This window comes from Lucilia cuprina, chromosome X (assembly GCF_022045245.1).
Source record: "Lucilia cuprina isolate Lc7/37 chromosome X, ASM2204524v1, whole genome shotgun sequence".
Lineage (NCBI taxonomy): Eukaryota > Metazoa > Arthropoda > Insecta > Diptera > Calliphoridae > Lucilia > Lucilia cuprina.
In genome coordinates this window covers 3813031-3829009 of record NC_060949.1, presented here as the reverse complement: position 1 = coordinate 3829009, position 15979 = coordinate 3813031, and the positions used below count along the sequence as shown (strand labels likewise).

Sequence of the window (15979 nt, the reverse complement as noted above, 5' to 3'; positions counted from 1 at the left end):
TTGCACTATTTTTAAATTCACTTATAATAAATCTCTTTATTTTTTATAATTTTAGTCTTAAATTTTTAGCTTGTTGGCCTTTGGCCACAGGGTATACAGAGACGTCACGAGCAAATAGCTATATCCGTCTCTTTCGCACAAAACGATTTCAATGATTTTTTTTAGCTGTATTTTATATACCTCTTCTCACCAAACAATTTCAAAATCAAACAAAAGCTGATTTTAGACTTTTTCAAATGTCAAAAGTGACATCTCTGTATACTTTGTGCTTTGGCTTTCACGGAAATAATTAATTTATACGACGGAAAACTCAGTAACAGACAAATGTATACATTTGACTATAGTTGTTTCACTCAGTCATATGCACATTAAACCCTTTATCACACATTGAGTACATCAACAGTCATTTTACCGTCATTATTGATGGAATTATCCATTAACTATTTTTTTTAGCAATTTTTAAAGAAAAATGTTGCCAGTGTGTTAGTTAAATCCTTATGTATGTGTTTGTTTCGGTCATACATTTCTTGTAGGGATGCTACTATTTTAGCTTCAATTACTGCACTTTCTGGCAGCACTGTTAACAATGCAAATAAATACAATGTATTGTGGCTGGTTTTTATGAGAAATAAGATTTAGTGGAGTTTAAATTTTCATATTTGTTTATTTTTGAGAAGTATGTAAAACAAGAGTTTTTAACATTTTTTCTAAAATATATAATATATTTGTGAAAAAACGCAATACTGGAAAATCACGTAATTTGATGAAAATAAATTATATTTTTATGTTTATGTCAACAAAATATAGTGGCGTTTTTTATTCGTAGAGAAATACATATTGTGTATATCATATATACTTAGTGCTTAAATTTGAAAATTTTATTGTGTGTGAATATGTTTCAAAATTCCTTTTAAGTGGAATTTTAAAAATTAAAATGAAATAAAAACGTTTAAATTAAATGTCTGGCGAAAACGAAACAGAAGGATAAAATGTAATGAAGATACAATAATACAAATGTGAAAAATAACAAATTTAAGTAAAAAAATTGTGTGTATGCCATCTGCAAACAATGACATGTTTTGAGAGAGAAAAGTCATAATAAAGCGAAATATTCAGGTTCGTGTTATATTTATTACAAAATGCCTCTAAAAATTAATATTATATATAGTCAGATGAAAATACAGGAGCAATTAAAATTAAGATGCAACTTTTTAAATAGTTTTAAATTAAACAAAATTCTTTGCTTAATATGAATAATAATTTGTAAAAGCCGGCTTAGTGTGTAATTATTGAAATATACATAAATATCCAGAAGGAAAAATTATAGTATAGAGGCTTTACAAAAGGCACACAGAAAAAAATAATGTTTAAAATAGGGCCTTATTTTAAATTTAATTGCAATAACGGTGCTAATAAATGAATTGCGGATATTAAAGTCACTTTCTGAAGGGGGCTTTGTGTGGGGGCTAGGGTCCAATGAAGTCCTATCATTTCGAAATTTGGCAAGGTCATCAAGGCTTGCATAAAACTTAGTTGTGCGAACTTTCATCGAGATATATTTATATTTTACATAATTATGAGTTCAAAAGCCCTTTTCGGTGGTCCAGTTGTATATTTTCCCACTATGGTGGAGTAGGGTATAAATCTTGTATTTGAATCAAAAATGTTTCATTTTTAAATTAATGATGTTACATTTTTAATTTAAAATGTTGCATTATAAATTAATAATGTTGTAAATTTTTAAATGATATAGGTGGTGCAGAACCTTCCATTTATATACATCTTTTTGCAATTAAAAATATAATAATACAAGATATTGTTCAATTATAATTTAGGGTACACTCAAACCTCATTTTATGCTTTTAATTCGTTTCGCAAAAAATCGCATAATTAAAAATTCGCATAAAACGATACACTAGCTCCATACAAAAACCACTAACTGGTTTCTAATTAAAAAAAACACATAAATTCAAATTAAAGAAATAAAACTCATACAAACTCATAAAAATGCATAAAAAAATCAACAAAAATTTCGTTTTGTAGAACAGCCACTTTATTAAGAACTTGAAAAATTTTTTGTGATGTGAGAGGTTCTACACTTTCCTCCAAATTATTTTCTCACGGATTTTTTTCACATTACTTGCTGTTAAGTTAATAATGTCTTCGTCAGACAATGGTTCTTCGAAAAGCAGTTCATCTAAATCCCTATCATTACGCGAATTAAATCCTTCACCTCCAATTTGATGGGCTATGCTTAAAATTTCATCTGTTAACACAGATAGTTCATTATCAAGATCATTTCCAACGCAATCTGGCCATACAGCTTTCCAACATGCATTTAATGTTTTTGGTTTTATGTTTGATATGGCGGATGCGACCTGAAGTATGCAGTCAAAAATAGAAAATTTCTTCCAAGCTTCGGTTAAAGTTAATTCCTCCTTTTCAATATTATTTAAAATAAGTCTGTATGTGTTTTTGATGTAATATTTTTTGAACGTAGAAATAATTCCCTGGTCCTGAGGCTGAAGAATGCTGGTAGTATTGGGGGCAAAAATTCAATTCGAATGTTCGGATATTCCAAATGAGGATGTCCAGGAGCGTTGTCTATAAGGAGCAAAATTTTAAATTCAATGCCTTTATTTTTAAAATAAGATTCAACTTCAGGAACAAAACAATTGTAGAACCATTCAAATAAAATTGTTTATGTTACCCGAGCCTTCGAGTTTGCCATCCAACGAACAGGCAAGCATTTTAAATCTTTGTCACTAAGGGCTCGTTGTTTTAAAAATTTATTTATAACTAACGGTTTCAAAATTTTGTCACCCGAAGCGGATTTTAAGCCATTCGAAAGCTGCAATGTTTTCTAAAACTGCGAGTTTCGACCCAGCGCTTCAGAATGCCGAACAGCATCTCTAAGGACTTGAGTATGGTTTTCTATGCTCTTATTTATCTATTATGTTATGTATTAACAACAGTCTTTATTATTTTTTGTTTTTTTTTTTAATTTATTTTAATTTCACTTTAAAAATACATTAGCTTTAGATGATCTTCAGTCGAAAGCTTTGTAGAAATACTGTACACAAAAAATTTTAAAATCAAGCAAAAACAACCTTATTTTAAATAGAAAAATACTTGTCTTGAAAAATAATTTGTAAGAAAAGAAAAATAATTGAAAGATGTCTCATTTTTACTTAATTGTAGTAATAAAAACTGTAAATAATAATGTAAGGAACCAATATCAAAATAATAGAAGTAACAATTTCAAAAATGTTTAATACATATTTTTAGTGAAAGATTTATATTTTTAATTGAGTTTTTTATAAGTTATTTTTATAATCCTTATTATTTTATTTAATTTAATTTATTTTCCAAAATAAACCTAACCTATTGGCCTTAAATGTAGATCTCTTTTTATTTAAACCAAAATATTACCTCGTAGAAGTAGATGGTTTTGTAAAAGTAATTGCACGTAGTGCTTGTGTCGTAGACAAATCAAAAGTATAATTTTGATGGCAAAAAATATTTAAGGACCGTTAGCGGTTACTCGTTAGAATCTTCCAACAAAGTTGCAAAAAAGGGAAGCTTTGCCAAACAAAGATTTGGCAATAATTTTCCTATATCGACATTTACAGAAGTCGAAGGCAAATTTCTGTTATTTCTGGTAAAACAAATGCGTTAGTTGATAATTTTACTGAAGAATCTAAATCTGAACTAATTTCCAAAGGACAAAATTTTGAAACTCCAAAAACCATATTATTAACGCCAGAAACGTTAGAATTCGAAGAATAAGTGGGTAGTTTTAATCTGTTTCGTAAACGTTCAGAAATGAAAGCACATTCTGAACCCGAATCTATTAAAGCACGGACCTGATACTTATGGCTGTTATGAATTATGTTTACCATTGCAGTCCCTAATAAAACGGACTGATTCTGTCTAGTATGAAATACTTGTCGAGTGTGAGAGTTAGTGGGTCGTAGAACCTCACTGGAATTCTGTTCAGTAGAAACAGTAGGTCTTTCAACTATAGAATTATCTGTATGCTGCAGATGAAGCATAGAATGATGTCGATTATTGCAAATAAAACATTATTATTATTTATTACATCTTTTCCATTTTTCAAGATCTACTAGGAATGCTACATTACTGTTGCCAAGAATTACAAACTCTACATTTGAAAGATCCTTTTTGGTAAGATCATGTAGACTTTGGAATTCTTTACCTTCTAACTTAAAAAGGTTTAATTTCTCCAAAAAACCCTTTAAGCATAAGATATTAGCTTTGATGAATAACTAAAGATTTGTTAACATTTACTATGTTTTTTTTTTTTGTTATATTCGTTCCCAATAAGGGTTTGTTTGATTTTATTTAATTAATGAATTTCCATCATTTTATTTATTCATTATATAATTGTAAATTTTTGTATTAATCGTAAATGGCCCTAGGGCTCGATTATTTGAATAAAGAATTAAAAAAAAAAAAAAAAAAAAAAACAGTTATTGTTGATTGTACAACATCTGACTTTATTTGTCCTCGAAAGGCAATTAGTACAGCAGTTATAATCATTCACAGTAGAAATTCTGTCAGATACTGAAAGATTACGTTGAATACACATAAAAATTATAATTGGATCCCAATTATCCGTAGGCACTTTATAAATAGAAAGAGCCGAAAGGCAACTATTAATTCCTCGTTGTAGTGTTTTGAGTGCTGCTATCGATTCCTTGTCAAGGAAAGGAAGACCAAAAATAAGTTTTAGTTGGTTATGTACCAACATACGAGGATTCTCATATGCTTCCTTTAAATCGCGCCAGGCTACTTCAAAACTTGCGTTAACAAGTGGATTAACGTTATTAAATGGCAAAGCCGTTCTATATTGCTAAGCCGTGAGTTATTAATAAAAATTGCGGTAAATAAATCCCTAAAAGCGGGCCAAGAAACATAATCACCTCTGAATGAATCAATATCACAAGGAGGCAGTGCTAGATTATGATCTGTATTACCGGAGTTCGAATGTACCGTTGGAGATTCATTGCTTTTCAAAGCAGATTTGAATTCATCCATTTTTTCATGGATAGATCCTCCGCATTGGATATACGCTGTGTATGTAGCTTTATATTTAACCGCTGCCACATCAAATTCTTCGGACTCTAAAGAGTTAAGACATTCATTATCGTCGTCTTAACTTTACCCCAAAGTGTTTTTAACTCTTGACTCTGAATCTCCAAAGTATAAACCGTATGAATTTCTTCGTCAAAATTACTAAACATAGCCCCGAATGCAATAAGAGCATCCGATGCTCTAATAAACGAGTTTAGTGGCGAAACCGACATTTTTTAATATTTGAAAAAGTCGTTTAAAATAAATAAATTAATAATACTACTTGACTACAAAATGTATATAAACAAATGTGATAATAGTCAAACTGGCCGAGCGTAGGGTGACTAATATAAAGGTAGAAGAAGAATCCACCGTCATGGACGATTTCCAACAAATATGCAGTAATTTATTCAAAAACCCTTAAAAGACATAATACGCAACCCCTATTTATGATTTCTTTTGCTATCAGTAAGTCAACAGCCAAGTCATTGCCTACTTCCTATGGAACGAACTTCCACCATTTTGGAGTCAATAATGTTTTCATATGACTACTAATAATTTTTGTATTTAATTTATATGGGAGGTGCCACGCTAGTCCGCCCATCTTTTATCCTAAATAATCATATTGACACTAAAGTGGCTCCGACAAAATTTGAGGACTCTAACTGTTATATAAACTCAAGATAAACAATTTTTTAATTTATATGAAAGGTGCTGCTACCTTCATGGGTAGTCCGCTAATTATTTACCCAAAATATTTACATGGATGTTAAAGTTATTCAACAAGATTTTAAGATTTTAACTGTAATAGAGTCCAAGATAAAGGAATTTTTGTATTTAATTTATATGGAAGGTGCCACGCCCCCTAACGCTAGTCCGCCAACTTTTTATCCTAAATAGTCATATTGACACTAAAGTGGCTCCGACAAAATTTGAGGACTCTAACTGTTATATTATCTCAAATATACGAATTTTATATTTTCTTAATGTGGGCTTGGGCTCATCGCCCACTTGAAATTTCAAATTAAAAAGGAGCCTATTACCTATTCCAGACATACAGGAATTCGCTGTGAAAATTTCAAGAAAATCGGTTCAGCCGTTTAGTAGTATATAGCGTTCAAACATACAAACAAACACACAATCATTTTTATATATTGATTATGGGAGGTGCCGCTCCTCTCATGGGTAGTCCGCCAATTTATTACCCACAACGTTAACATGGATGTTAAAGTTATTCATGCAAAATTTTAAGATTCTAACTGTAATAGTTTCTAAGATAAACGAATTTTTGTATATAATTTATATGGGAGGTGCCACGCCCCTTAACGCTAGTCCGCCCTCTTTTTATACTAAAAATTCATATTGACACTAAAGTGACTCCGACAAAATTTGAGGACTCTAACTGGCATATACGAGTTTTATATTTTCTTTATGTGCGCGTTGCTCATCACCCACTTGAAATTTAAAAATAAAAAGTATACTGTTACCTATTCCAGACATACAGTAAAAATTTGAAGAAAATCGGTTCAGCCGTTTAGTAGTCTATAGCGTTCAAACACACACTCATTTTTATATATATAGATAATTAGGATATATCGATGTTACCTACTTGTAAGTTTTTCCTGAAACCTATTTCTGATTTATAAAAATGCTAATTTAGGTAATTTTATTAAGGTACAAACTAATTCTAAAACAATAAATAATTACCCTTTTTCGACAGTTTAGTTTGAATTACATAAAAATTCACAAAAATGTGTTTTTGTCCAATTTAAATATTTTGTATTTAAAATAGTATACCTACAAAACATATTATACAGCAAACATAGAAATCTCTTTTTACCCCCTAAGACTTCGGATGGTTAGTCGAACATATATTCGCTTCAGAAGAGACAAAAGTAAGCCATAAAGCACCAAAGTACTAATTTTGATTGTTTTTCGCAAATATCCCTATTTTCTCAGTTAAAAAAACTATCAATTTTCAAGTACAAAGTACTGATTTTGCTTGTTTTTCGGCCTTACCCCCACTTCTTTTATCCGTTTTGATCCAACTTTCGCACCGCAACTTTACCAACACATATTTCTGATACTATAAAATGCTAAACTGAATATATATTAGCATTTGAACAAACCAAAATCAGCGTTCATGGACAAAAGTACTATTTTTCACGTTTTTCGTAATTTTTACCATTTTTTACTCCTTCTAGTCCAATTTAATATATCCTATTGACGCTTCCAGACATATATCTATGTTCCAAATTTGAAGAAAATCCGTCCAGCCGTTTTGGCGTGATTAACGAACAAATTAGAATTAAATTAAAATTAGCAACAAAGAAATAAAAAAATTTAATATCGGATGTTTAATCATATTCTCCTTTAAAGCTTTTCAAATCATCTGAAAAGGTACTTTACTAAAAATTGAGAAAGTTAAAATCAAAATATACTTCCTTAAGGAGCCTTCACACCATCATGAACTTAAAGTGTAAATAACAAAGGAAGATCGAAACGGCTCTTTCACTTTTTTGAGTTTACATAAAAATACATTTCTGATCAAATACGACGAAGAGAGCCATACGAATGTCAAATTTTCCATCAGTATTTTACTCAATGTAGTAAGGTTTCATTACATATCGACTTTAGACGATCGTATCCTTCTACATAAAATTTTGTGCTTGTGTGAAGGGGCCTTAGAATAAATAATATTCATTGACGTAGAGAAAAATTGAGTACTAATTTTTTCCCTTTGGGTTTATGTTTCAAAAAATACCTATTAATGCTTTCCAAGGCAGTCTTAAAGTGTGTTGCTTAACTTTCATAAATTTCGGTTTTGTCGTTGACATAATAAGAGGTAATTGCATCAAAAAATGTATCAAAAATAAAATTAAAAACACACTAAAATATATCTTTTGACTGACTACAGCAAAATACTTCTCAAGTATTTGCATATTTCCAAAAAAGTATCTAAACTACACATAATAACTCATTAAGTTTGACTTACCCACATGCCTATTTCCCCCTGGTCCAACATTCGCAACGAATCTTTCCCAATACATATTTTATATGTATTTAGCTTTAAACATGCAAAAATCACTTATGGACAAAAACAGTACTTTTGCCCCTTTTTTATCATTTTTTCCTCTCTTACCCGTTTTGACCAAACTTTCACAACTGAAGTTTGCTAATTAAAATTTATACTGTGTATACAAATCGAAAATAATTTCGCGTTAGAATATACAAAAATCCGTTTTCAAGCACAAAAGTATCGATTTTTTGGAATAAAGATATTGTTTGTTGTTGGAGTTACTCTGGTTCTTTTTATTTTAAATAAAACACTTTTATTTTTAATTTTAATTTATTTTATTTGTTGTTTTTATTTGTGTAGTTTATTTTGCTATTTTTAATGGTTTATTTTTATGTATTTTTATTTGAAAAGAAAAAAAGTGTCACACTTGTTTGACTGTCAAAACTAGAGTGATCTTTAACAAATTATTTTGATGCATGTTAGCAAATTTATGAAAAGAAAGAAGTAAGGAAAAGAGAATAAAAAAGGACCATTAATATGGTAAAGGGTGTTTCAAAAAAAGTGTTAACGTTGAACATTCCGGCCCCCATGACTTGGTGAAGTTTACCACAGGTTTTGAATGGGTCCTGAAAAGAAATAGCCCAAGGCAGATTTTTCGGCCACTATTTGAGCTAATTCGGTTGATAGGGATCCGTCTCGACGTAATGATGGGTAGACGTCGTTTCCTAGTTCCACTTCAATTATATTATTAGATTGTGTGTCAATGTCAGCCAATGAATTTGACGGGAAATCAGCAGTGGGGTCTGCGAGGATGGGTCCAGTGTATGGTTTTCTGGGCTTTAGTGCTAATCCAGGTGTTGACATGTTCTGCAGTAATCTTTTTGGATGCAGTGGGAATAAAAACCAGGTTCCAGTTGAAGAACGGTGTGTTTAGATTAATACTTCTTTGGTCTACTCGTCGTGACGGCTGTGGGTCGGCTTGTCTTTATGGTTGTGGGTTGGCACGGCTTGATAGCTGTGGGTCGGATGTTTCGGGTCCTTTTAATTGTTCTGCGCCATGTAGCAACGTATTATGGCTGTGTCGACAGATATGGCATCCGTACTCACTTTTGCACGCTTGAGTTGTGTGTGATCGTGCAAGACAGTTCAAACAATATTTTTTAACCACCATAAGTTCATATCGCTCTGTTGTGGTATAACTTAAAAACTTCCTGCACGTACGGATAGGATGATCTTTCATGCAAATGCCGCATGAAAATTGCTAGTAGTCGGGTCTGTCGGTTTGTTGGGATGCCATACCTGTAAATAAAAGTTAGAACAATATAAATGTATGTAAATAACTAGGGAGTATACTAATTTGCATTTTTTGTCTTGATGTCGACAACTCTACAGTTCTGGTCAGGTCCAAGGTAGGTTTTGATGATTCGGCCCAATTGCCATTCGTGGGGTGGCAAGTTGTTGTTTTTGATGACAAGCAGATCGTTGTCTTTAACGTTGTCCCTCTGTGTCTTCCATTTGTATCTGCGATGGAGTTCAGCTAGGTACTCGGACTTCCATCTTTGTCAAAATGAGTGGTAGATGACCTTTAAGCGTTTCCAACAGTTGATGAGAGTCAGATTTTCGCTGCTTACATCGGGTTTAGCTTGGGTCAATAATGCACTACCAATAAGGAAGTGTCCAGGGGTCAATGGATTAAGGTCATTTGGGTCATCGCTAGCAGGACTTAAGGGCCTAGAATTTAGGCACGATTCTATACGAGTAAGAATTGTAGATAGCTCTTCAAAAGTGAATTTCATGTTTGGTATCATCTTTTTGAGGTGAGTTTTAAATGACTTTACACCGGCTTCCCAAAGGCCGTGTGGGGATCCTGCGGGAATAAACTTCCAGTCGATATTTTGTTTACTATAATGATTCCTATGAAGCGGGAAAATGCGGCTAGGAAAGATTGGGTCGATAGGTGCTTCAAGATGTATGGCTTTTATTGCAAAGCATACAAATATGCAAATGTAACCTTTTGTGATAAGACACGCTCGGCCTGTGTAATTTTTGATTTCCTAATCTACTCCTGTTTTTGCAAAAGGTCTGGATAGAGTTGAGCGTTCTGGTGGTAATGAATTACGCTTTTGACTAAGGGTTTCATGTTGGTATCGCCCACTGATTTTTAGGTAATTTTAACCAGGAGGGTCCGAACAACCATAGGCTGGCTACATCTGCTGGATTATTTTTTGAGTCGATATGTTGCCAATTTTGATTTCCAACCTTGTCTAGGATTTCTGAGACAGCACGATTGTTGAGTCGGTCCAATAATATGTATTGGTATTTTGAATTTGGAGACTTGGTATAAGTCCACATGCAAGATTTGCCAATAAGACGGATCCACACATTTCTAAGCGGGGTATCGATATTTGCTTAATGGGAGCTACACGGGTCTTTGAAGCCAGAAGAAACGTGAATACTGAGTTTTCCGATTGTATTCGAACAAGGGTCGCTGAATAGGCCTTTTCTGAAGCATCACTGAAACCGTGAATTTCCACATTGCAATTCGGACTATACTGGATCCAACGGGGAATTTTCAATGTATTTATTGTGGGGCAGTTTTTTATGAATTTTTGCCACTTTAGACAAGTCAAGGGCTTTATTATGCCATCCCAATCGACTTTGTCTATCCAAGTCTGTTGCATAATTAGTTTTGAGTCTGAAGAAATGTTCCATTTGATTCCAAGAGTCTTAGTTCCTTTGTTTTCGGACAAATTTGACCAATCAAGAGGTAGTAGTGTCTCATTTGGTAGGTCTTGTATAACTCGTGGGTCATTTAAGGTCCATTTCATCAGGTCAAATCCAGCGGATTTTAAAACTGTTGTAAGTTCTTTTCTTGATTTAATGGCATCGGAGTGTCCATACAATATATTGAGGGGCCCAGGTCGAGGCCTATAAGCAAGTCGATGGGTCTGCTTTGATTGAATTGAAGATCTGCAAGTTCTAACTTAGCAGTCTCATTGAAATGTTGTAAGTCTAAAGTCTGAGGTGGTAAATTTGATGGAAGTGTCTTCAGAGTTCTAATTTAAACTATGAGTCCACCTTAGAGCAAAGATTGAATAAACAAGCTTTGGTTGAGGTCTCTGAAATTTTTTGACTTAAGCCTGTTACGTGAACTAAAATTCGTTTGGTGGGTAAATTTAGTATATTTTTTAACTTTTCTGATTGTGAACCAGGGTCGATGATTGCTCTGGCCTGATATCTTTCGCCTCTAGTTTCGATCTGTACTATTGCAGTAAATAACAAGGTCTCTCTCTCGTTGGGAGATTGATTAAAATGTTTGCTCTCTTGTAGGGTCAAGGAAGTGATATTTGGGATTGAAACGTTTGATGCTGACGAGGACTGTATGTTGGGGTTTTGTGCTGCGATGCTCGTGCTTGGATGGGTCGCGTCACAATTTTGAACTGAGGTCTGGGTTTCAGATCCCTTATGTAACAAAGTGTTGTGTCTTTGCATATAAAATCTTCAACTGTATTTACTTTTACAGTCCTAGACACTGTGATCAATAGAGAGGCAGTTGTAACATGAATTTGTGAGTCTTACAATGTGAATTCTGTCATTAACATTTTTCTCTAAAAACTAAGGGCAAGACTACAAATGGTGAGATTCCTTACAATGTTGACATTTAAAGTTTGAGTCATTTTCTGTGACCTGCTTGTGTTTAACGATTTTCTAGTTTTCGGCCCGGTTTCATTTTGGGTCGTGTTTTTTGAAAAGTGTGAACTCGTTTTGGCTTAGAGGACGATTTCGAATTATCTTTCCTATGCTGGTCGGACTTTATATTTGATTGTGTGATGGCTTCTACAGATTCTAGAGTCTTAGAATTTTGGTTCAAGAATGTGTTGAATTGTTCCCAAGTCGGAACTTTTGTAATTTCTTGAAGAGAATTTTCGAATTCTTTTAGAATGGTCCGAGGGAGCTTTGTTGAGTAAAGGTATACCAGAAAAGGGTCCCATGTGCTGGTTTCTACACCTAAAGCATTTAATGCTTGAATACAACTATTAACTGTTCGTTGTAGTTTTTGAACTGATGACCCTGAGTCTTCGGCAACGTTTGGAAGGTAAAATAAAATTTTTAATTGTTCGTTGACTTGGATCCGATTGTTTTCATATTGAGCTACAAGATTTTTCCAGGCTATGTCGAAACCTTCGTTGGTCAATGGGGCATTTGAAACTATTTTCCTAGCATTTTCTCCAGATAAAAAAGTTACTCAATTTTGCTAAGTCTAGAATTGTTTATGTATAACTCGGTGAAAAGGTCGCGAAAAGTAGGCCATGTCACAAAATCTCCATAAAATGTGTCCGTGTCACAAGGTGGTAGCCGCACAAAAGAAATGTCATTATTTTCTATTGATTGATTTCCAACAGCAGAAATCCGTTCTTGTTTGCTTGGGTTTGATATTGCTTGAATTTCTGCGTTGATTGACCCTAACCATGATTTGTATACAGAAAAGCCTTTTTTGTACCGTTCGCTAAGCTTAATTTTATCGATTGATTTTTCTTTTGAATCTTCCTTTATGTCCCTATACTCTTCGTACGCTCTTTTGACTTGTGAACATAGAGAATCAAGTTCGACCCGAAGTACCTTAAGAGCGTGAATGTTGTTTTCGTCCGCGTTTTGGGTATACTCTATTTCAAAATCCAAAAAGTCATTTGTACAATTTACAAATTTATCGAGTGCCATTGTTTATTTTTTTTAAATTCAAACCGATAAAAATAAGGATCAAAATTGGGTCAAAAAAAGTCTCTGCTAGCGATTTTGCAACAAGAGTAGTCAAAACTAATAATTAATTTCAAATTTAATTACTAATTGTAGGGTATTTTATCAAAAGAAGTATGGGTGGTAACCTTGTTTGTTTTTCTACTTCTTATTTACATAAGGGCGAACCCACACACTAAAGGGTTTGTGTTTCTCTTAATTGTATTTGATTTTTTGTACTTACTCGTTTTTGTTGGGTCTTCTTTATTTGAGTCGCTGTATTTCAATTTGGGTCTCTTGTTGTTTCCTCGTTGATTGGGTCTCTCTTGTTTTTTGGGTTTCCTTTTGTCAGCCACTGCACATGTGTAGCTTATTTTGTTATTTTTATGGTTTATTTTTATGTATTTTTATTTGAAAAGAAAAAAAGTGTCACACTTGTTTGACTGTCAAAACTAGAGTGATCTTTAACAAATTATTTTGATGCTTGTTAGCAAATTTTTGAAAAGAAAGAAGTAAGGAAAAGAGAATAAAAAAGGACCGTTAATATGGTAAAGGGTGTTTCAAAAAAAGTGTTAACGTTGAACAGATATAACCAATTAAAACTTCTAAGTAAATATATATTTCTGTTTAAAATTTCTTAAAGTCGGCCCAGATATTTAGGTGTGGACCTTATGAAAAAACACAAAACTTTCCTTTTTACCCATTTTAATTTAATTTTTCTAAAATATATCTTTTGACAGATTACAGTGAAATACTTCTCAAGTATTTGCATATTTCCGAAAAAGTATCTGAACTAAACATTATAACTCATTAAGATTGAATTACCCACATGCTTATTTCCCCCCTGTCCAACATTTGCAACGAGTCTTTCGCAATACATATTTCTGACGCTTTTCAAGCTAAATTTAGCTTTAAAACATGCAAAAATCAGTATGGACAAAAATAGTACTTTTGCCCGTTATTCATCATTTCTTCTCTTTTACCCGCTTTGACCAAACTTTCACTACTGAAGTTTGCGAATTAAAATTTATACTGTGTATACAAATCGAAAAAAAATTCGCCTTAGAATATAAAAAAATCTGCTTTCAAGCATCAAAGTACCGATTTTCCCAGTTGTTCGTCCTTTTTCCCAATTTTTAATACCAGTTTTTTACAATTTTCGCAACGCAACTTGCTAATAGGATTAGTATAAGACAGGTTCAGAATTTTTGGAGCTATAAGCATATATAGTTGTTACTAACACATAAAAACAAAAGCCACACGTACGTATGCTTGAACTAAAAAACAAACAAACAATGTAAGAAACAAAACATAAAAGTATATCTTATGGTGTTTTGCTTTGAATTATATAATTTAGTGTATGAACTCCAGTGATGCCACATATAATCTTAACAAATATTAAAATTTTTAACTGTACTCATTTTACGTATGCATTTATAATCTGAATTTTTAATTTAATTTCGATTAGGGAAACAAAGCTGCCTTTATGTACTCTAGTTTATTTTAAATGTACATCGATGTAGAACTACCATGAAAAAAGGTCTAGTATATAAGCATGCGAGATTTACCACAAAATAAACAACTACTCGGCATACCGCCAATAACATAAAATTAAAATTAAAAAATATAAATTTACAAAAATATAAAAAAAAGTGAACAAATAAGACGTGGTCAAAAATAATTAGAATTCCTCAGAAACGAAAAATATCAAAAATAAGAAGCAGTTTCTCAAAAAAACGGAGTTCTTTGCATATTTTAGGAAAATATTTTTTGTTGATACTTTGGCAACAGAAGTGGAATAGTCTAATGAAGCGTTTTTAATGAAAATTGCAAATTTAAAGTTGACAATCTTGCCCGTGAACATTTCCAGTCGTTCCGCAGCAAGGATGCAATAACCGTGCGATGTTCTAATGTAGTATTTTTCATTGAATTTATAAATTTGGAGGCAGAACGTAAATATCTTTTTTGCTTAATACAACCACCCCCTCAATAAAATCAAAGAAAACTAATTTTTACTCAATCCTTTCAATTGGATTTTAAGAAACAGCAAGAAAGTGCCAAGGAAATGGTAACTTTAAAAGTTTACAAAAAAACAACAAAGAGGTGTTCACGCTTTATATAAAATGTCGGTGTATATATAATAATGCATTAAATATACTACCAAGAGTGAAAATCGCTTATGTTTATTAGTGTAGTATATTTAATAAACGGTAGCAAGAGTATATCTCTATATTTTATTTTTTATTTACTCATAGTGTTCAGATCGAAATATTGGTTATATACCCACAAAAGTATTTATATTCTAAGTCTTTATTAAATTCGATCCGCCGGCCTGTATGTTTAAAGCACAAACGAAAAGAGCTAGAGAGTTCAATTGAGAGTTTCCTATATGTAAGGTTTATATGTTATTGAAAATGGGCAATATCGCACGGCACCCATACATGTAGCTTATAACAGTCATAACTGTTTTAGCGATAAAAATCGTCATTAACAAGGTCGGTCCATATTTGACCCTACCCCTCATATATAGTCCCCTCCAAAGAATGGTTTTAACGCCCATAATTGCCTTTAAAATCTCGAGTTAAAATCGTTTTACCAATTTTTTACGAGGATAAGTCCACAATGGACTACATTCCCCATATAAAGTCGTCTTAGTAAAAATCGCATAAAACGATGTTTAAGTGTATCTAAAAAACTTTTCATTTAAGATATTATTTGGATGGCAATAAATTTTTTCCTGAAATTTTACCGTTTTTATTATTTTTTCAACTATGATTACAAATAGAATGGCAATCTTTATACCCTTCTCACGTAAAGAAGTCTTAGAAATCTTTCCAATGTCAAATTATAGTATAAAAAATACCAATAAAATATGATAAAGTAATAAAACCTATCAGGTCATAGGTCTTATGAAAGTATAGTTAAATACCTTTTATAAATCATGAGCTTTCTACTACCTAAAAGCAATGTATATTAAAAAAACATTTCTTATGTGACCCCTTTTTTTTTGATAAGATTTTGATTTATGTTGTATTAGTCCCTCATATTACTCACTAAATACTGTTATTTGTTTCTTTTTATACCCTACACCACTATAGTGGGTAGGGTATTATACGTTTGTGCTGATGT

The 15979-nt window shown here is 32.3% G+C and overlaps 1 protein-coding gene across 11 annotated transcripts in view; it reads left to right on the top strand.

The window, feature by feature from the left end:
- The first annotated feature begins 547 nt into the window (after positions 1–547).
- Positions 548–15979, top strand: part of LOC111682266 (plexin-B) — a 160086-nt gene continuing 144654 nt past the window's right edge. For 6 of the 11 annotated variants that reach the window (XR_006940165.1, XR_006940153.1, XR_006940167.1 and 3 more), the window contains exon 1: positions 582–1116. The gene's annotated coding sequence lies outside the window, so the exon portion shown is untranslated. Of the gene's footprint in view, positions 1117–15979 lie in introns of all 11 variants that reach the window. The other 5 variants (XM_046945836.1, XM_046945878.1, XM_046945898.1 and 2 more) reach the window with 5 other exon arrangements.